Genomic DNA, 24,232 nt, shown 5'->3' with positions numbered 1-24,232 from the left:
TCAGTTGAGGGAAGATGCAACTTTGTTTGCAGTTCTTTTATGTATCAGCAGTTGGCAGCGCGGACCCTCTAGTTTGAAGAGTGTTGACGGGGTGGACACTTAGCGTGTGCATTTGTTCTACTTTATCGCCTTTCATGGCCGTTACTTTGGATCTTGTGAGCATATAGCCCGGTGAGTACATACTTGATAATAGTCGGTTGCTTATATTTAAGGATCATAGACTGATGTTTTATTTTAAATCGGATATCTGCTATATACGTGAGTTGTGCTTTCTGTTACGCATACGAGACAACAACCTTGCGACAAAAGACAAGTAAATGTGAGTGGCGTCTTCCCCCTGTAACTGGGGAAAGACGCAACGTGGTTAAGAAATACATTATGTTGTGGAAAGGTTATTATTTGATACTCCTAATATGTTACATTATATTATTTTACATATTCTCTGATACTTTACAAAAGATATTAATGGTCAAAAATGTAATTCATATTTCATTTCTATACAGACGATAACTCAAGAGTACAAAAAAAAAAAAAAAAAAAAAAAAACGGATCTTGGTCAGAATCAAATTTAATTCTAGCTGCTGAAGATATAAAGTATGGACGATAAACATTATGGACTGCAGCGAGTATGTATTGCATTCCATACAGAACTCTGAAGTGACGGATGGAATCTTCAAACCTTACTGAAGGTTCACCAGGTCCCTCCACTAACAGAGCATGTGGCAGTAAATCGACATCAACAGTTGCTTCTATCAGCACGGATAACGGGATTTCAAGTCTGGAAACAGTCACCCCTATTCCTCAAGTAAGAAAACCTAAACCCTCTGGGCGTAAAAACAAACAGCGGAGGTTTTAATCACACCATAGAGAAGATAAACTATGCAGCAAAAGGTCATACATAAAAAACCTTCCCAACCAAGGTAGAAAAAATGATGTGGAAGTTCATCTTCTTCATCTAGTGACGAAATAAGTCACGATGACATGACAATAGTTTTGATGAGAATGATGATTTTTGTATTGTTTTAATAGACACTTTTACACTGAGAAAAATTCCAAGTGTGACTGGATTCAGTGCATCGCATGCAAGAAATGGTTGCACGAAGATTGCAGTGGTGAGAGTTTGCACTGTATGAAATGTGGTGCAGATTCGTACTACCATTCGCAATAAGTGTCCTAATTAATTAATTTTGCAAAATAATCATGAAACAAATATATAATTAATCACACAGATGTTTCTCCATAGTTCTAATAAAATACACATATAATATTGCTGTGTTTATTTTATGTATGTCATTTACTGTGTTATTACATCTTACCCCATACCAAATGGCATCTTCCCCTATATATATATATATATATATATATATATATATATATATATATATATATATACGGGGAAGATGTCACCCTGACACGAGTTCTTTTAATATGAAAATTGTTAATAATATACGTACTTGGAAAGGAACGAATCATTATACAGAGCCAATTATAATTAAAAAAATACGATAAATTTATTTGTATTGTCTTATCACTAAGGCTAGGATTTGTATATAATTACATGTTTTTTCCCTTTGCATATACATAACTAAAAATGATAAATGTTCACGAATTAGAACTTTACCCACCATATATGAAAATTTATCATTACATTTTTTACATAATTTATAATAATTACATATTTTTTACTTTCTTTTATGTAAAACTACATATTCTGTCTCTTAATTAAAATAAAAATGTCGTAAGATCAATATGATTTAAAACAGTCTGTATGACAATATTTGTTCACATTAGAAACTCCGGTACCTGACAATGAAACGGATTTTTCAAGCTATTCAAAAGCTTCTGAGAAACGGTCAGGGAATAATTCTATTCATCAATACCATAAATAAGGATAGCTACACTGCTGGTTTTCCAGCATTCCAAGAAATTGTAAAGGGACTGGCGGAGAAAAGGGTTAGGGAGTTTACCTCACACCCTGCTTTCCTTCTTCACAGTTTGAATTACTTTAGAAAGTTCATCCACTCTATTTTATTTTAGTTATCCAGTGAGTACCTGAGGCACTCCTTTTCTGCCTGTTGTTTGGAAAGGGCGTTGCTATCTTTCCTCCCACCCCGGAAAGAAAAAGTGCACCTCACAAAATGTATTCTTTAATTTGTACATTAGTATTGGTTTGGCAACCACAGTGTTTCATTGCATTTCACAAGTGATGGCTCCTGTAGCGTCAAAATTATCATCGAAGTTAAAATCATGGGTTAAAATACGTGATTCGTTCACTACTGATTGCGATGTGCTTCTGTGCCAGGCTTGCAATAAGAAGATAGGATGTTCAATGAAATCCCAACTTGAGCAACATGTCCTCAGTGCCCTGCATACTAAGAATAAAGTACTGCAAACATCTAAATAGCAAGTGCTTCTGTCTCAAATGCAACAGTCTTCAACTGGAAGTAATGAATTCTTCCATGATATGTGTAGTGCTATGGTTGCCGCAGATATCCCATAGTACAAACTCCAGGTACCTAAATATCGCGCATTTTTAGAGAAGTATTGCGGTAGGCAGATACCTAACGATTCCACGCTCCGAAAAAACTACCTGCATTTGTGTTACGAGGAAGAGCTTGCATATGTGCGACGTTATATAGGCAGTAACTATATATGGATCGCCGTCGATGAAACTACCGATATAAAAGGGCGCTATGTTGCCAACATTGTGATTGGTAAGCTGGATGGAGAAATATCCCCCACAACTTTTCTGATTTCTTCGAAAGTGTTGGAACACACAAATCATGCAACAGTGGCTCTTTTTGTGAAAGATGGACTTAAAGTGTTGTGGCGTGAAGGCGTTCAAGAAGATAAAGTTCTTGTTCTTTATTCTGATGCTGCTGCGTACATGCTAAAAGCGGGAATTGCTTTACATGTGTCCTATCAAAATATGATCCATTTCACTTGTCTCGCCCATGGACTACAACGTGTCGCCGAAGAAGTGCGAAGTAACTATCCACAAGTGAACAGCATTATTTCAAACACCAAGAAAGTGTTCGTTAAAGCCCCCCAACGTGTGTTGTACTATAGAGAACAATTGCCAAATATGAAATTGCCCCCTGAACCTGTTCTGACTAGGTGGGGTACGTGGATCGAGGCTGCCTGCTTTTATAGTGAACATTTTAAAGAAGTGAAATCTATGATAGATTCGTTTCCACGTTTCCAGGGAAATCGGCAGTTTCAGTGAGAGAGGCCCAAAGTGCCTTCAGTGATTCTAAAGTACAGTGCCAATTAACATATATTCAAAGCAATTTTGGATTCATTGCTGTCAGCATTATAAAATTAGAAACTCGAGGGATGCCTTTGAAGACAACACTGGACATTGTGGAAGATGTTAAGTCGAAGTTAAGTGCTGTTGAAGGGATTGTTGGAATAGGAGTAATGAAGAAATTTGTGTCTGTTGTGTCTGGCTTCTCGACATTGACTGCAGTGTGCAAGATCCTCAGTGGGGAAGAAGAGAATTCACCAGACGACATCTCTCCTGAAAAATTTCATGTACTTAAATTTGCACCAGCAACGTCCTGTGATGTGGAAAGATCATTTTCTGCATACAAGAACATCCTCTCTGACCGACGGCATTCCATGACAATGGAAAGCTTGGAGATGTATCTGATAGTTCATTGCACTTCGAAATGAAGTAAGTAGATTGAGTTCTGTCAAATAATGTTTATTGGACATATAGCTTAAACAGTGACTATGAAAATAATTGTGTAACGTCTATTATATATTCGCATTTTTCATACAGAATAATGTGATTTATTACATTTTACATATAATATCGACATGTTTAATTAATTAATTAATTATTGTATCACACGTTATTTTGCAAAAATATAATTAATGAAATGAAGGGCGCTTGAAGTAACTTAATGTTTAATGTAAAATTTATATAAAATTGCATTTTAATGTACTTTAATATTACATATTTTAAGAAACTGTTGTGTAAAATTACATATTTCACCTAACATTTTTACATAAATATGTACATATTTTGCATGTTGATATGACATAAAAATCCTAGCCTTTTTATCACTTCATGTCTGAGTTGTATAGCCAAGAAATACCTTAGTGTTGCGTCTTCCCCCAATTTACCTTATCTAAGAGGCTTAAAAAATTATTTTGAAAAAATATTCATAAATAAAATCTTACAGTATAATGAAACTTCAAACTCAATTTTCTCAGAATAATGGTTTTTGCAGTTCGAACCTTGTCAAACCAAGCTAGCCGTTTCTTTTATGATCCAATCTCGTTATACCCAATAACGATCTTAAAAAACTCATCCGAACTGCTTCAATATTCTGTGAATTTCGTTTATTTAATATACAAATTTCACTTCCATAACTGAAAGCTGCTTTTGACGTTATGTTGTGTAATCTTAACTTGGTATCCACTGTCATCTGTTTGCCAAAATATCTTCTAATAACTCCATTCATTTTATTATATTTTTGTAATTTAACTATTAGATCAACTTTATGTTCTGCAAATAAATTTCCTTAATATGTAAATTAGAAACTTGTTCTATTATTTTCCGATTTATTTCAATTTTCAAGCTTTTGATGTTTTTTTTTCCACACATTGTCATTGCCTTTGTCTTTGAGGTGGAAAATATCATGTCCGTTAGATTCTTTCGAGTAATGAAGAGTCCCCTGGGTTGGTTATCTGCTATCCGCAGAGCAAAATTAGTAGTAGGGTTGCTACCTTGTAACCTCTAGTCAGACATATATACATAGGCCTACAGTATATTTATTCATTCATAGTGTTCTGCCCAAGGGCAGGTGTTCACTGCAAACCCAGCATTCTCCCGTCTTTCCTATTTTCTGCCTTCCTCTTTGTCTCCGCATATCTTAATGTCACCTATTATCTGATATCTTCTTCTGCCCCGCTCTTTTCCCTTATTCCTTATATATATTATATATAATGGGTAAATATTTGAAATTCTTGCATTATTCGGCTGAGAAGCTTTTGTCATCCAGTCTGCTTCCGAAATAACTAAAAGTTAGAATTTATGAAACAGTTATACTCGTAGAACTTGCCAGTTGTTCAGGACGGGGACCGATGGAGGACTTGTGTGTGAACCTCCGTTTTCCTTAAAAGTCAATTGCAAGTAAGTAAGGAATGCATAGTTTCTACGTATTCTATTAACCGAAGTTCATGTCATATCAGTGAATTTTTTTTCGAAAGATCGAAACCGCTCAATCAGTTTCCAAATATGTCATTCTCTTCAGATCGGTGGGTTATTGCTATCAGCTAGTAAGAGGTACTAGAATGTCCGTCCTATTCATTTCACTCACCAATTTGCTATATGAATTAATGAATATTATTTTAGACTTACTCTTTGGTTTAAAATGTACATTATGTTGAAATACAACAGTATTAAAACACTTAACAAACAATTAAAATTGATTTAGCTAGATATGTTTCAGGACTTGCTGTCTTATGTTCAGTAGCTTTTTGAAATACGAAAGAAATAAAAGAAACTATTGTAATATAAATGTTATGAACTATTACTGAGATCTTATAATATAGAATTAACAAGCTGTAGGTATATATGTAAAAAGTGAAAATGGACATAGTAAATACTGAGTTCTTACTAGGTCAGATCAGCTGTTGTTCATGCTGACGTTTCATATATATATATATATATATATATATATATATATATATCGACTGTTTGAAGTACATACGTTTGGAACTGCATACATATGTTTTAACTACGTTAGTCAAATTATGAATCAATGTGTAATTCTATGAGAATATTCTTGTCAACTGGGACTTTATCATTTAGGTTATTGTGACTTTAATTTATCTTTATATATTTCTATGGATTCTAAAATGTTAAATGCTTGGCCTTTATTTTGTAAGTGGTAATATATTCATATCAGATTCAATATTTGTGAAAAAAATGTTGTTATAAATATGTTCATTGAAAGCTGATTGGAAATTATTGTTATGGCACATCTGTTTGTGTCCTTTATATCTCGTGTTGAAAGCCCTCCCAGTCTGACCTATATAATATGTGGAATTGCAGTTGGGAAGTTGACATTCTAATTTGTAAACTCCTGAAGGATTAAATGTATTGTAATTTTGGTGTATGTTATTGAATAAATAATTTGTAATGCATTGTTAGTTCTATAATGCTATTTCGTATTTAAAGTTTCTGAAAATAGTGATAATTAGACACCTGAAGTTACTCCAAAATGTAAAAGTCAAATTAGTTTTAATTTATTTCATCTGAGAAAGCTTAGTAGTTTCTATTAAATGTCTTTGATTTCTACGTTTTATTATATTGTCAACTGTTGGTCTTTTATATCCATTTGCAGTTGCAATTGTATACATAATTTATAATTCATTTTTGTAGTCTTTTTTCATTCATAGGAATATTTATAAGTCTAGTTATTAATCTATTACAACCAGCTGTTTTGTGTTCGGCTGCATAGTGGAAACATGAGGGGATCAAATATATGGTCTCGGTTGGTTTTCTGTAAATTTTAAACTGAAATGTATTTTTACTTTTCTCTATTGCAATATCAAGAAAATTTAACTTATTATTTGTTTCGTCTTCTTTCGTGAATGAGACTTTAGTATTAATTTTATTTATGTTATCTAAGAGAACTTCCGATGTGGTGTCATGTTATATGATCAATGCATCATCTACGTATCTTAGGGGAAACCCGGACAAAGCGGATAAGCTAAGAATAAACAATGCCACAGCCTATATTTTGGTGCTCCCATAATAAAAATTTCATGACATTGGTTGTGACACATATTGTCTACATATTTAAACAACAGAAATTCGTTTCTCGTACCTACGAACAGTGATATGATTTGAGAAAGAAGATATACTTAATTATTCGCTTTGCCCGGGCACATGGGCAAAGCGAATAATTAACCCGGGCAAAGTGAATATACCTATAGGATTTTCACATTTCTGTTTCATTTTTATTCACTGACAATAAAATTAAATAAACACATAAACACGATGTTAATGAGTCATATTACACGATAAGAAATGTTATTACAGCCCTTTACAGCACGTTAGATTAGAACAAAATACAAATTTGAACAAGTCGACGTTTCACTGGCACTGAAGGCTTGGATTTCTTCTGCTTTTCCTCTTGCCCATATGTTACTTCTCTTTCAAGGTTTTCAATCGGTATATATGTAAGAGCTTCAGAGCGCTGACATTTTCTTCGTTTATCTCGTATCTTTCGAGCATCCACTTTTGGTACTGGTCTAAATCAAAAGAAATGACTTGGGTTCTCCTGCTGACGGTGTTGAGGGTTTTGGTGTAACCGGAACTGAAAATCTGAGTGTAATTGATGTATTGAATATTCCTTCAATCTCTGAAGATAACGACATCACAGAGGTGGTTGATTCTGAGTGAGCATTATCTGTTTCTTCAGCCGCTGAAAAAGCTGGCACCGCAGAATTTGTTAAATCTGAGCCAGCTGTCGTTTCGCTGATTTTTATCTCAAGTGGGTGATCGGTAAGTTGATCTGGAGCAAAATCTTCATCAACAAATACAATATAGTATGATTGTATGGCCATATAGCAGAACCACTGATTGGAAGATTTTATTTCTTCAAGTACTATGGCTTCTTCAGACCATTTGGCTTGTTCCGCCTTCCTCTTGAAAAATTAAACCATCTGAAAACACATTACGACCTTTTAAAGTAAAAATTAAGATCAGTGTCACTGCTTTATAGTTTTATTAGTGTGACTTAATGTCCCCACTATGTAAAATGATCTAACACGCTTAATTACAATAGACAAATACATATAAAAATACGGCTAACACTATTTTATTTAATGAAATAAAGGTGGCAGGGCAAAGCGGATAAGTTATCGACTTTGCCCTATTCACTTTGCCCGCACGCGCCATTTCGCTTTTCATTTAAGGTTATACAATCATAAGCATGAATAATCTTCTTCGTAAGTACGGCACTTTAGAAGTAATCGTATCGCCTGTATATTACTGTCACATAACAAAATGTTTCTACAGTATTGTGTGTTGTACGTATGTTTCTCTTACCCTGAAATATTTTAAGAAACAGTCAATTTTCTTCAAACACACGCTGACTTTTTCTCTCACTAGCTAGAATGACGAAAAATCAGTTCCAACAGCAAAACCTGGTAGGGATTCTTCCCCAACATAGCAGAAAGCGCTACCTGTTGGCGTGTCTAAGAACTAGGCATTATTCTCTTTGCCCGGGTTATTCGTTTCGCCCGGGTCTCCCCTACCCATTTTGTAATAGGTTGTTTATTTTATTCAATGAACATATTTTCTAATTTATTGTTAAATATATGAGTCATAATCCCAGAAAGGGGAGAGCCCATAGCTAATCCACCAATTTCTTTGTAAAATTCACCATTAAATGTAAAATAATTTTTATTGTTGCAAATTTGTAAGAGTTTGGTAATCTTTTCAATTTCTACATCACCTTTGAGGGTGATGTGGTTATTGTGGCCCCACGTTGGGCGCCATTTGAGGGTGGGTGCGTCTCGGTGTTGCGTGAGATTCACTCAGGGTAGACGAGGTACTGTTGTGGTATAGGATGATATCGGGAATAATACCAAGCCGGCTACTTATATAAAAGGCAGTGTAAACTCCAAAACTATAAGTTTATTGTCGTATTCACTTGGAAAACCCTAGAGTATGTATTTTCGGCTGACTTATAATTCAATCGTTGGTCGCACTTCGGCATCGACTCTATGGCAGCTCTGAATAAGCTCTATCCGATACTATAAATTCAATACTCTGCCCAGTACACTATGATCGGAGCTCCTAAACGTTGACGAGTGGTCTCGCCAATGACAAAGTTCTAACTATCGAGTCTTCGCCGGAAGAACGGCTATTAAGTAGAGCCGCCGACACGATGAGATGTTGTGTTCGTGCCCTGTATGTAGGGCCGCCGACACGATGAGATGTTGTGATTGTGCCCTGTATGTAGGGCCGCCGACACGATGTAAAGTTGTGTTTTTGGTCATCTCCGCTCCCCGTCACCCTTATTTATAAAAATCTATCCTACGCTAAAACTAACTATCCTATTGGTTAAAAACTACGTCACTTAACCGGCCTAAAATCTATTCTCTATTGGTCCAAAGTGACCTCATAAGCTAAACCAAGATCTCTCCTTATTGGGCGCGAAATACGTCATCTCTAAATTTAGACTTTGGATTTCCCATAACATCTAATTAGTTTGTATATCTCACAAGAATACCCGTTCTTTGGAAAACCCAAGCTTGGCAGTATCTTTCCCACGGGTCTAGTCCGACTTTAGGATTTTACGCTTGAAAGGGTGTCTATGCAAAACCCTGCCCAAGGTGGCCCTAAATCTGTCCGATGCTGACAGGTGACGAAAAGATACGAAACATTTGTGTGGGAAGCTAATTCTAACGAAGTCGCCAGAACATCCCCGCGAATACATGTAATAGAAATATGGAGATATCACTTCACTAATAAATCGGTCTCTCCCTCTCCTAATTACTGCTTCAAATGCCCATCTACATAACCATTGGAAATTCCCGAAAGAGTTTCCAATGTTATGAGATGTCCCCGCTTTCTGCCTATAACTAGCCTCATAGTTCCCCTACGCGATCAGCCGGTAATACATTATTTACAATACAATGAGATTACAATGTCACTACAAACAATTACAATAAATAATACATATATCTTCACAAGCCTTTCTATGTACACAACTTTCACACAATAAGCACAACAATGTACAGTTTATATTCACATTTACATATGTACAATCCCATTCATTCAGATATTTACAATTGTTTATTCATTGATCAGTTACACACTCTGCGTGCTTGGTTGTACCAGCCGCCCTTTACATGTTCACCTAGCTGTACGCGTGAGACTAACTATCCTTACTCTTTCTCATTCCTGCCTCCTTGCCTTTCCTGTTTGAAAGGCCTCAAGAGTTGCTTGTGGTACCTTCCAACAGGTTTACTTTTTCCCCTTTCTACCAATTCGAAAGTATGGTCTCCATATTTACTTTTAATTTCGTAGGGCCCCTTGTACAGTAGCTCCATGCGTGAGTAACGTCCTCTAAGGGCGGAAGATAACTTCACGTCCCTTAGAAATACCAAATCGCCGGGTGTGGGCTCCCATTTGTGGCGATATCCTTTAACTTTACCGAGTCTATACTCAGCCTTTTTCCTGATTCGGTCGAAAGCTAGTTTACACAGTAGTTCCGCACTAGGAGGCTCACCCTCCTGTATTGCCTGCGGCAAACTCTTTATCATAGGATCGGGATCGATCCCTAACATAAGTTTGATCGGAGCTATTCCGGTCGTCGGATTGATAGAGTGGTTCATGACTCTCTCAATCACCTCACATTGCCTAAACCAGTCCTTATGGTTTCGGTGACACAGAATACGGAGGTACAATGATATATCCCTAAGCGCTCTTTCGCAGGGATTACCGCTGGGAAAGTATGCGGAGCAATTGTACAGCTTCACGCCCGCATCTTCCAGCCTTTTGCAAAACATTTTCGATTTATGTACCGACACATTGTCACTGAGCACCGCTGTTACCGGACCGTAAGTCGGTATGTAATCTCTAACCAGCTTGTAAGCACACAACTTACTAGAGATCTTTCTTAAAGGGTAAATCTTTACAAATTTTGTGAAGACATCGTACGTAACAAATATGTACCTGTGTCCGAAGGACGATGTGGGCATTGGACCGTGTTCGTCCACTGCTACAAGTTCATTCTTTTTACCCCTAATAACGACCTGTGGTACATTGTCATACCTTACATTTAGAGGTTTCGCCCTCTGGCAGACCTCGCAACGAGATATTACCCTTCTAACCTTCTTTGACAGTTGCTTAATATAAAATGATTCTGACATAGTTAAAATGATCCTATCACTCCCAGAGTGACACATAGATAGGTGAAAGTTATTTATAAGTTCATTCTCCATACTCGCAGGTATGTATATCTTCCACTTCTGGATATCCCTACCATGCAATTTATACAAGATACCAGAGCGCAATCCATACACTTCGTCTTTCACCTGTGAGATTTCTCTAGCTTTGTCCATTAAGGCCCTTATCGTGGAATCCTCCTGCTGCAAATCTGCAATTCTCCGAAATTTTCCCGTCAGAGCTCCATTCCTCGTGGAATCAATTTTCATCACGACAATTTCGTACGCGGGGGCGGTGATAGTTTCCGGTAGCCCCGATTTGGAATTCAAACGAGAGAGACAATCACCAAAAATATTGTCTGCCCCCGGAATATGTCTAATCATCACATCATGAGCCAAAATCTCGTGCACATATCTAGATATTCTAGAGTTCGTCAATTTGCATCTACTCAGAAACGCTAGGCTTACATGGTCAGTAAATATGATGATCTGCCTATTAAAGATATACTGACGGAACTTCTGTAGTGCGAAGTACACAGCAGAAATCTCAAGTTCCGTGATTGATGCGTTGCTTTCGGTACGCGACAGTCCCCTAGAAGCTGTGGCAATCACATGTCGCTTATTATCTTCATCTGTCTGACATAGAATTGCTCCAGATCCATATGAAGACACATCAGTATCAATCTGAAAAGGTAGGCTGTCGTTGGGCCTTTCCAACAGAATTGAGTCGGCGAAAAGCAGTTTCGTTCGATCGAATGCTTCCTGCTCTGCCGACCCCCACCTAAAGGGTGTATCCTTCTTCAACAATGCTCTGAGTGGGGCTACATGCTTAGCATAATTGACGAGAAACCGATTCTGGTATTGTAGGGTACCTAGATATCTACGAACCTGTTTCCGGTTCCGCGGCGGCGGGATCCTCGAAATGCTCTGAATTCTCTCTTGGTCCGGTCTAATTCCGTCAGACGAAATTACGTAACCCAGGAAAACTGTTTCAACTTTAAAAAATGCTGTTTTCCCCAGCTTGACTGTCATACCAGCCTCTCTCAACTTAGTGAGTACAAAATCAATATCTCTAATATGCCTATCAACATTATTGCCATATATAAGAAAATCGCCAATGTACTGTGCCAGAAAACCTTTCGTCGAATCACCAAAAATTATGTCAAGTGCCCTTAGTAGCGCAGATCCAGAACTCGCGATGCCGAATGGGCATCGGGTATACTGATAAACTTTCCCGTTATGTAGGAACGCTGTGAATTTTCTCGAGTCCTCGTCCAGCGGAATCTGCCAATACGAACTGGTCAAGTCCAAACTAGTGAATATAGAACAGTCACTGATACGGCCTAACAAAGTGTCCACTGACTCCGTCCTGAAATTATCTTTAACTGAAAACGAGTTAACGTGTCGGGCATCTATCGTTACTCTTAAGCTTCCATTGGGATTCCTAACCCAGCACAATGCATTTACGTAAGGCGAGTCTGATACTTCTATAACTCCAGCTTTTAACATATCATTTATGACTTCGTCTGCCTGATCCCTTAGAGATAGGGGGATGGGTCTACATTTATGCCGAAATTCCTCCATTCCTACCACCTTAATTTTGTGTGTATACACTCTACACAGACCCGGCGCGTCTGAAAAGACATTTAAATGGCTACCTACAACATCCATTAAGCGTTTTCTTTCACTCTCACTCAGGCCGTGTGCCTGGCTAACTTTATCTCTCACTATTTCGAAAGTATCTGTCCTCCTATTGTTAGACGCGACTACCTGCCTAAGATCGCCAAGCGAACTCTCATTACAATGGCTGGCCCTACTGCTAATGATATTACGTCCTATTTGTCTCGCCTGGACTAATTCGCCGATACACAACTCGCATTCTCCGCAGTCTACTTGACACACTCCCCTAGTTACCTCGTTACCTTCCCACGGATTAACCTCTATAATTACATTCTTACAAATTTTGAGGTGCTCTACAAAAAATAACTCTTCCTGTAATTCAATCTCTCCCGCGGTTCTTTCGTCTACCTCAGCTCGAGCGTTATTCCTACTGAATGGGACATGGCCTACACTGCCGTTACCTGCCGTAACTCCTAGTCTGTTTTCCCTGAAATCTAATAGCGCGTGCCATTCATAAAAGCTTTCTACTCCAATAATGATGTCGGTAGTCAACCTTTGTATCACAAGAAAAATAGCATTTAATTTCACGTCTCCGCACTCTAACTCGAACCACACTTGATATTTTACCTTTTCCTTCTTCTTGCTTAGGGCGCCCGCACAGTACAGTGACTATATGGGTAACGTTTGCAGTTTTATTCCTGAATCCCTAACCTTTTGAAAAAATTCCAAGCTGCATACATTATTTGTGGAGCCCGAGTCCAACAACACACAACACTTTATCCCAAATATTTTAGCATCTATATAAGGCAATACATAAGTCCCATTATTTTCTAACTCTGGGTTAGTAATCTCACTCTGTCTCTTCACGCTTACCGCGTTGGTGGATTCTTTTGATAGTGGCTTGCTGCACTTAGCTACAGAAATCTCCGAACCCTTGAGACTTCTGTCTAACAGTTTCCCGAGTGTGATGCAGTCGGTTCCACTGCTATCTCGTCTCTATTTCTACTATTTATAGGCTCCCGGCCCATATTCATTCTGACCGGACTTTGCTGACGTTCGTTCATGTCTCTATTCCTACTTTGTCCACGTTACACGGTGTAGGGGGCCTATTGCACCCTTGTGAGGCCATTTCTTGTAGAACGTCTCGTCTGCCTCTTTCTTGCTCTTGTCTCCTCCAATCACCTCGATTTTGCGGTCCCCTGCTAAAATTAGGCTGCCAGAATCCCTGTCGGTAATTTCTGTTTCGAAGCCAATGTGGTTGGGTTCTAAGCCTACTATTTCCATTTTCTTGTCTTCCCGTGTACCATCGTATGTGGTTAACCCTACGCACGGGACCAACACCTCCTCTATCGTTTCTCATCCTGTTATGACTACTCTGGTTGTTCCTAATATTATTGTAAGGGCCCCCAAAGGGCGGGTCAATCCTTCTCTCCCTGTTGGGACTATTCCCTCCGTTCTGACCATTATGGTATCGACTATATGCATTGTTTGGGCTCCTATCACAACCCCAGCTACTCTGATTTTGGGATCCTGTCCTTGGGGATGAAAAGGTTGTACTTGCCCCCTTCCCCGCTTTCTGGTCGGTGGGGCTTGAACCCTTTCCTTTACCATGTTCGTAATCTGCCTGTCCACTACATTCATAGTGCGTGGCGTCCGAACCGTCCAGCGCAGTCAATAGATCTATTGTTTCCCCGAAGTCTCGGGGCCCTGCTGCGATCAGATTATATCTGATGTTCTCTGGATACTGCGAAATCACAGTTTGGATCAGCTCTGAATCCGGTATAGGCGGATTGAGGCTTTTCCCTTTCTTAACAAGTTCGAGAAAATAGTCTATCATAGAGACGCCTCTTCCCGCGTCAAACCTGCTCTGATTAATTTCCTTCCTAATTCTTTGTTGTTGTCTTTGTCCCCAGTATCTCTCCGAAAATTTTTCTCTGAATTCCTCATAAGTGACATTATCCCCTAGGGCCACTAGCGCCCAGTTGAGTGGTCGGCTCTTTAGGCTCTTTCGTACAACAGTCATTTTTAGGTCATCCGGCACCCCTCTTACTCTGAAGTACGTTTCTAGCTCACTTATGTAATTATGTGGGTTTGAAAATTCAACCTCATCAAAAATAGGGTAACCAATCTCATTCATAATGTGAGTGGGGTACTGAGGACGGCCTAAATATGCCTTATCGTTTACATTTATTAACTCACTACGCACGTCATCCCGTGAGGTCTGACATTCCTCACCAACACTATTGTTAACATGTCTTACATTTATGTTGCTACCTGATGCCGGGCTCTCACTTGTGCCCTCTTGTCTAGAAACTGCACGGTCCGAGCTGCTATGTCCGCTTAAATTTGCGGGACTACCCCCATTTAGTACGTCGTTTATTGAGTTTAGTTTACTTCTTAATTCTTCCAAACATTCGTTATCCGCCCTTTTTTATTCTTTATGGCTCGCTTGAGACCGTCCACTTCCTGATCCATCTCACCTATTTTCTCTTCCACCGAATTCTGAATTTCCCGAACCTTTTCCACTATCGTTTCCTCAACAGCTGATTTTAGATCGCTATTCTCTCTAGTAGCGCTATCTCTAACTCTAACTTCTAAATACTTCATACTTTCTGACATCCTATCCATAGCTATCTTGAGTTGGTTCTCCATTCCGATCCCATTCTCGGCTAATTTCCCCTCTAGCTTCTCTATTTTGTCCTCCATCTTGTTTCCTCTTTCCGCTAATTTTGCTATATGATCTCTAACCTCTCTTGAACTTTCCCCCAATCTATTTTCCATTTGTTTTATCTGATCTCTATTTTCTCTAGAGTTGTTGTCTAATTTATTTTCCATTTGCTTTATTTGTTCTCTACTTTCCCTCAGAATCTGCTCTCTACTTTCCCTTGAGTTATTTTCTAATTTAGTTTCCATTTGTTTTATTTGTTCTCTACTTTCCCTCAGAATCTGCTCTCTTCTTTCCCTTGAGTTATTCTCTAATTTAGTTTCCATTTGTTTTATTTGTTCTCTACTTTCCCTTGAATTGTTGTCTAATTTATTTTCCATGAATTGTCTCATCTGCTCCCATAACTGTTCTAGCGTCATTTCCCCTTTGCCACTGTCTCTACTCTGTTGCTTTTCCACCGTTCGCTCTCCCTCTATTTCTTGTCCTGCGTTATTCTCGACCTCCTCCCTAATTTCCATAATTTCCTCGTCCTTCCTTTGCTCCATGGTTCCCTTGTTTCTATTTCCTCGTCTTTCTCGTATTTTCCTAACTACCTTACTCCTATGGCTACGTAGTATCATCTATATGCTACTCTGTCATCTATCCGACGCTTTGCTTTCCCAATAATAATCTAACTAGGCCTGTATTTGCACTCTACTCACTTCCAACAAATTACGCAATACACTTATTTCACTCTTTCCCCCAAAATATCACACACAAAAAAAATACATATATATACCCAAAATATCCCACCAGAAATTGAAACATATACAGTTTATAATTATTCCCCCAAAATATCATATACATATATACACATTTATACATCTTCCCTTCATACTTGCCACCGCCTCTCCGAGTTGCCTTCTCTGGTGGTCTCCGTGTTGCCTTCACTGGTGGTGTCGTGATGTCGCGATGGCCTGGTTCTATTCCCGCCTTCCAGCGTCGTTCCTCGGCTATGCAGGGCTGAACTGCTCCGTCCGGTCCTCCGCGTTGATTGGTGCTGTATTCGCACCCGGGGCCGGTCACTGGAACAGCTGTCTTCCTTCGAGCCCCACATTGGGCGCCATTTGAGGGTGATGTGGTTATTGTGGCCCCACGTTGGGCGCCATTTGAGGGTGTCGGTGGTTATTGTGGCCCCACGTTGGGCGCCATTTGAGGGTGATGTGGTTATTGTGGCCCCACGTTGGGCGCCATTTGAGGGTGGGTGCGTCTCAGTGTTGCGTGAGATTCACTCAGGGTAGACGAGGTACTGTTGTGGTATAGGATGATGTCGGGAATAATACCAAGCCGGCTACTTATATAAAAGGCAGTGTAAACTCCAAAACTATAAGTTTATTGTCGTATTCACTTGGTAAACCCTAGAGTATGTATTTCCGGCTGACTTATAATTCAATCGTTGGTCGCACTTCGGCATCGACTCTATGGCAGCTCTGAATAAGCTCTATCCGATACTATAAATTCAATACTCTGCCCAGTACACTATGATCGGAGCTCCTAAACGTTGACGAGTGGCCTCGCCAATGACAAAGTTCTAACTATCGAGTCTTCGCCGGAAGAACGGCTATTAAGTAGGGCCGCCGACACGATGAGATGTTGTGTTCGTGCCCTGTATGTAGGGCCGCCGACACGATGAGATGTTGTGATTGTTCCCTGTATGTAGGGCCGCCGACACGATGTAAAGTTGTGTTTTTGGTCATCTCCGCTCCCCGTCACCCTTATTTATAAAAACCTATCCTACGCTAAAACTAACTATCCTATTGGTTAAAAACTACGTCACTTAACCGGCCTAAAATCTATTCTCTATTGGTCCAAAGTGACCTCATAAGCTAAACCAAGATCTCTCCTTATTGGGCGCGAAATACGTCATCTCTAAATTTAGACTTTGGATTTCCCATAACATCTAATTAGTTTGTATATCTCACAAGAATACCCGTTCTTTGGAAAACCCAAGCTTGGCAGTATCTTTCCCACGGGTCTAGTCCGACTTTAGGATTTTACGCTTGAAAGGGTGTCTATGCAAAACCCTGCCCAAGGTGGCCCTAAATCTGTCCGATGCTGACAGGTGACGAAAAGATGCGAAACATTTGTGTGGGAAGCTAATTCTAACGAAGTCGCCAGAACATCCCCGCGAATACATGTAATAGAAATATGGAGATATCACTTCACTAATAAATCGGTCTCTCCCTCTCCTAATTACTGCTTCACCCTTTAAATTCTGTCGAATTAATAGTATTGTTTCTTGTGTTGGGATGTTTGTATATATATATATATATATATATATATATATATATATATATTAGTCAAGTCAAAAGAAGCAAGATTACTGGTTTCATCTATTGGGATATTATTTTAACATCTCTATTAATTGATAATTTTTATTTGTGCTGTAATTTTTTATATACCTTTTGTTTTCAAATACTTTTGTAAGAATTTTGCTGTGTTATAAGTTCGTGCTTGCGAAAATTTACTGTTGGTCTCATGGGTGTTTTATATTTATGAATTTTAGGTAAAGATCTCATCTGAGGATGCTGAGAATTCATTTGTATTAAGGAATGCTTATATTTTTCATTTAAGACAAAATCTATCTTGTTTAAGGTTTCCTTTAAACTTCTTTGAAACTGAATAATGAAATCTTTTTTGTGTAATTCAATGTAATTTTTCGCAATGAAGTTTTTTGTTTTGTTTTTTTTTTTAATTGTAAGCTGACTGTTCCATAGTAACTGTAGTATTGCCCTTGTCTGCTTTAGTGATTATTAGATTATTATCTTGTACTTTCCTTATTACATTTTTGATGGTTTGTGTAACTCGTTTAATAATCAGCGAATAACACGTGGCTACTTCCGTCATTGACTTCTAGCAGAATATGGTGCCCACAAGTGGCGGGGTAACACGTTAAAATACAAAGTGTCCAACATGCCCGACTGTCCAACAAACCCGAATTTACCCTATAACAAGACGTGCAGCGAAGCGCACTGGTATGGCTAGTATTTTAATATAAATGCATAGTTCTCACATTTTTTCTTTAGAAGTACTACGTAAATATATTATTTTAATCTTAAACTCAGGGGGAGGCAGATGTCCTCGTCCGTCATAGTAGTAGTAGTAGTTGTAGTAGTAGTAGTAGTAGTAGTAGTAGCAGTAGTAGTAGTAGTTTGAGTGCGTCCATCGCTATGGATTAAAGATTAGTATCTCTGACCGTGAAACAAACAGGTCAAGGTTCAAATTCTGTTTGTACTAAGTCACTTGGCTGAGGTTTTTTAATTAAGAAAAATCATGTCAGCCTGGATGGCGTAAGCTGTAGAGGCACGGACTGTACCTACCGCTTGATCCGAAGGGTTATGGGCTCGAGTCTCGCTTTGGCCTGGTGTTGTGTTCGTATTAGTTTAAGGAAAAAAAAAAAGAGGAAAAAAGAACAAACAAAAATCTTTAGGAAAATGACATTTGGCCGTTAAAATTATATTTTAAAAAATTCCACACACATAGTATAATGTATTAGCAAGTCAATATAATAAATGACGTAACATTTCATTTTGGAAAATACCATTAAAATCAATCAGGTTTTTGACAGTAGAGCAGATTTAAAATTTATTTTAAATTATGCATAAGGCATATCTTCAATTCTGTCTAGTAGGTAATTTAAGAAGTTCATAGATACATATTCATAACTATTTTGAGTCCTACTACACTTACATTTTAGTACTATACAACTTATTTCCGCTACAAGTTTAATGATGATACTCAAGAGCGCACAGAATATTAATTTTTACACAGATAAGACTACATAAAACGAACACTGATGGCAAAGAAAGTGTCCAAAGTTTAATAAAGAGAGAATTACAGTGAGTCCTGGAAGAAGCTCGACAAATGATTCGCATTGATCTCTTTTGTAATATAAATTAAACTTAATTTTCTAGCATAAGAATGATTTTCCCATAGAGGTACTACCAATATAGGCATAATTAAATAAATAATATAAGGAACTTTTATCTGTACTAAGTATTTCTAAGGATTCTCAGCATACATATGACTTTATTTTATTAGTAATATAGTCAATATGTATATGCCACTCCAAATTACTTCATCTGAATAAAGGGGAGTAGAGCAACGGTGAATTGTTCAGTAGTTGAGCAGTTTGGACTTTTTTCATAGCTAATTGTCAAAATTATAAATAACGTTTCGAAGGGTGGATCTCTCTTCGTTTTCAGATGAAAATCTACTGTGGGATCGGTACAAAGAGCTAGCCTGTCGAAACGTTGAGTTATAATTTTGACAATTGAATAGCCGCCCAGAACAAGTTTGTTCTCTTTCCTCATAAGTTGACTTTTTCGTGAATAATGGTTGTTAATGGGCGCTATGTGTAATGCTTGTACTCGTATTAAAATCAGCACACATTGTGTGATTGCCAACCTTCTTCTATAAAATTGAAAGTATGCACAGTACAATGTGTTTTTTTTTTTTCATTTTTTAAGAATTTCATATTTGCTGGTTACAACCTTTTTCCGGGCGGCTATTCAATTAGCAATGAAAAAAAGTCCAAACTGCTCAACTATTGAACTTCAAATTAGGTTGACGATGTGAACCCTAAAATCTAAAAGAGTTTCTCGAGCAAAGTTAGATCTATTAAACTTGAACTTCATGCTAACTGTCATATTACTAATAAGGTTCAGATAGTTTGCATTACACTATTTTTTAACTTTGAGTGATAACACTTCAACACAACGCCTCTGTTTTTACATGTGTTCAATGCCTTGTTCTTTCACATTTCCGCAAAGAAATATTAACTTAACTACTGCGTTAATCCTTGCTTCTTATTTTTAAGTACTGCATTTCATTATTAGATCTTGAGGCTATACAAAGGTATAGAAGTACAGAGGCGATTATCGGACAGGTCATGAGCATCCCTAAGAACCGCAGTCAAAATTGACTTCTTCTGTTCTCGTAATGGAATGAGTTGCGCGACGGTTACGGTTGGCTAAGCCAGCTCCACCATTCATCACAGTATACATTCCTCTCCAGCTATGAAATCTGCGGTGACAGTGTGCATATGTGAAAATGAAAGTAGCAACTAATTTTACAAATACAATTATCAATATTGTAAAAAAAATTTCGATTTGAGTAAAAAAATTAATTAAAGTTCATAGTGTGGAATGCGTTTAAAATTGAAAGAGTGAGAAGGAATATTGTTACATATCATACTCGTTCAAAAGTCAAATGCATCCCCATCAGAAACTTTATCCTCGCTGGTAGTCTCTTCTTCGGCAGCACCGAGTAATGGAGGCTCGGAGAGCAACTGCAGCACTTCTCTTAAAATCAACCTTAAGCTGATAGCATAAGGGTTGAAAGAAACAAATAATCTGAGCAAAAGATAGATATGTTTCTTTTCTCGACGTTCTTCTTGTGAAGACTTCTCTGAAAAGTCTACCATCTTTGTTCCTCGTTCCCTGGGCTTCCTCATATAATTTACCAGTAGGTATAATAGTGTCCTGTGGCCTTCTGTCCATGAACCAAAATCTGTGAAAGGTTGTAGGCATATAATACTATTTTGCAAGCATAAATATAATTCCCTTGTTTCCTTTGCATACTTGCCAAATGTCCGCTTATGAATATTGTAAACTCGGAAGAAAAGGTTTTTAATATTATATGTAGACGACATATTACATTTCCATCGATTCCCGTAATACAGTGAGTATACTAACTGGCTCCGCAGTGAAGCAAGCGGCAGTATTCGACCCGGCAGCGATGTAAAGTTGGTACTGTGTAGCGCCTGATTTGAACACGTAGGAATATTACATCTCCTCCCACGCTCCCTCCCACTCTCAACCATTCAATGCGGCCAAGGTCATTGACTCTACTTATACGATACCAACACGATACCTCTAGTCTCCGCGTTCTGCTTGTCACTTCTTCTGCGGAGCCAGTTAGTATACGCAATGTATATGCCAAAGTGGAAACCTCCCTGAAAAATCTTCTTGCGATATTTGCATCGTTTTTATTGGGACTGCTTTACTTTGTAATGTCAACAAATAGTCCCCTTTCCTGCCTGAACCTAACCTATCTTTAATGTTTCGTATTAAATAATACGGTGGATATAAATTAAATGTTACAAGAATTTGCATTTCTCAAATTTATTTATATTGATTAGAGGTCAACTGTAAATCAGTAATCAGAGCGAGATCCATATTAGGTGACATTGTTGGTCGTTCCTGCAAAACCAATCTTCATGTTTTTTTTTTTCTTATTTGTCGCACATTGAAGTGATACAAATGAAAGCTCTCCTACAATATTGACCACATCTGTCTTCATAGAAACCCTGAAACTTGTCTGGGCAGCAGAAATCTTTTCTTCTGGCGACCTTCCTTCAAAAAGTGGACTATTTTTTTTCCGTTTTGATCTTTAGCTCAGTTCTCCGAAACGTTTACGTGGGCGTCCTAGAATATTGTACTGGCAGACTGAAATTGTAATTGTTTTGTAGTAGATAGCAAAGCATTATATATTTTATTGTAAGACTTTGCATTTTGTTCAAGCATAGCGATTCTATTTTAGGAAATTTTACTCATTTTTGCTGTACTTTTATCCACTGTAATCGATTTTGGATCATAGAAATATAATTCATTTCTTTATTGACTATAAAATTTCTTCAGCGCAATCTTTGAGATTAAAATATTCAATTACATATTTGAGAATTTCACTTTTCCCTCGCTCTTGCTCCACATCTCGAAAAAACCCCTCCGTGTTACGGAGCATATGGTGTCTGAAAATAATAATTAATAGTTATTCTGTATGCATCTGGTTGCAGAAAAAATCATGACGTCTTGTCCAGAAAAGCATAAGGAATATCTGCACAAACTTGAATCGAAGTGATAGAGGGCTGCACCTTTTAAAATTCAATTTACAATAATATAATAAAGTTGAACTTCTGCACATGTTTATTCAGACACTTATTCTGGACAAGATAATAATTTTTAGCAAAAGAATCAGTTTATATGTAAGTATATAGCTTCTTATAATAATATATCGACACTGTGTATTAAAGAAAAATAATATAATAAATTCCTCAGTTTGCATCATCCAAACACAAATTGCGCGCCTGCCTCTGTAGCGTAAATGATCTTATCAGAGACATGCAAACTTCGCCTTCTTTTGAGGGTTCCCTACCAGATGTAAGCATTTGTCTACACCTGGATATAATATTTTGGAGTGTTATAAACACGGCTACATAAGAATTTAGCATTAAAACAGGGGTGTGAAAAATGATTTTTGGTCGGATAGTTGCGTGAAATTACACACTGTGCAACGTCTGGAGCCATGAAGTCAGTGTCGTTGTGGAAACGTTTTCCTGCCAGAAAGCGTTCATGAAACGGACGGGATGAAAGTCACTTGGCGCGAGGTCGGGGCTGTAAAGTGGATGGTCGAAGATCACCCATCCAAACTGAAGCAACAGGTTCCGTGTGGCGTTTGCTGTGGAGTCGTGCATTGTTGTGCAAAACAGTAATGACTCTTGTGAGCATTCCACGTCTCTTGTTCTGGATCGCTTTCCTCAGATTTCGCAATGTCTGACAATACCGCTCAGCATTAATGGTCTCACCTCACGGTAAAAACTCGCACATGAGGACACCACGTCGATTCCAGAAGAGAGTGCACATGGTTTTTTGACAGAGATTGTCTGCTTAAATTTGGTCCTCACAGGTAAACCTCTATGCCGCTAATGCATTAATTGTTGCTTTGTTTCTGGTATGGCATAAGACACTCATGTTTCATCCCCAGTGACAACATTGTTGAGAAACTCGTCACCTTTCTCTGCGTACCGGTGGAAGAATGTCAATACTGCGGCCAGACGTTTCGTTTTATGTCCATCTGTCAGCTGTGTTGGGAGCCATCTTGCTTCTGCCAGTCTTCGAGGACATGCTGGAAACCATTTTTTGACAGGTCCTTCAGGGTCGCCTCAACAGCCTTAACTACTGCTTCTGAAGATGGAAAATAACTCCCATGAAGGCGTTTCTTCAAGTTAGAGAACAGAAAATAGTCACTCGGGGCTAAATCCTGACTATAGGGAGGGTGCGGGTCGCACGTGAGATGGATTTTGCATGATATTCAGCAACAACAACAGCGTGTTGCATGGAAATGTAGCCATTTACGCCTGATTCGGTCTTGCAGAATTTTTAGGACATCTCTATAGTATTGCCCAATTACTGTTGTGTCGGCAGGTCGACATGCTGCTAAACCATTTCATGAATATAAAAAATGAGATGACCATAACTTTCCCAGCAGAAGAAACCACTTTTGGTTTTTGGGGGGTTGGTGATGAAGGAGATTTCCACACAGAGCTTTGCTGTTTGCTCTCAGGATCGAATGATGTACCCAACTTTCATCAGCAGTAGTGACTTTTGAAAGAAACTCCGCATCTTCCTGTAACATCATCTTCAACTGGATGCAAACCAGCACACAAAAGCCCGTTTGTTCGGGAATCAACAGTCTTGAAACCCATCGCGCACATACATCTCTCATGTGCAATTTTTCTGTCAGCATTTAAGAAATTGTTCTTAAGGTAAGGTTAGGTTAGATTACGGTAGATAAGGGCGGGTTAGGACGACCGTTTGCACGTCAGCCATACTGAAGCCTATTGTACACCCCGAATTTGTGGGATGAATGAAGATGAGGGTATACCAGCCCACCGGCCACATGTGACCGACCCGTCACCCGCTCACCCAATGGGGGGCTCCTACTCCCTCCCCCGCCTAAGTTCACACCGCCAAGGTGACCAAGCAGCACACGATCCATTCCAACGGCCCTTCCAAGATGTCGAAGCGCCCTTGGAAATGCTTTTAATGAATTAATTTCTTAAGATTATTTGTCGTTCCTCTTTCACAATGACAGTAGACGTGTTTATGTTTTCTTCCGAAGAGCAATAACTGGAACGCCGGGTCCACCTTCCTTTGAAATTTATTGTCTCCCCTCTTTAAACAATTTAACCCATCTTCGATCTGTGCT

General features: G+C 38.5%; 1 protein-coding gene across 3 annotated transcripts in view; it reads right to left on the bottom strand.

The window, feature by feature from the left end:
• Positions 1-24,232, bottom strand: part of stol (voltage-dependent calcium channel subunit stolid) — a 1,833,618-nt gene that overhangs the window by 1,548,945 nt on the left and 260,441 nt on the right. The gene's annotated exons all lie outside the window — the stretch shown is intronic.

The sequence above is a fragment of the Periplaneta americana genome, chromosome 6 (genome assembly GCF_040183065.1).
Source record: "Periplaneta americana isolate PAMFEO1 chromosome 6, P.americana_PAMFEO1_priV1, whole genome shotgun sequence".
NCBI lineage: Eukaryota > Metazoa > Arthropoda > Insecta > Blattodea > Blattidae > Periplaneta > Periplaneta americana.
The sequence above is the reverse complement of the archived record's forward strand: the minus strand, read 5'-3'. Positions and strand labels throughout refer to the sequence as shown.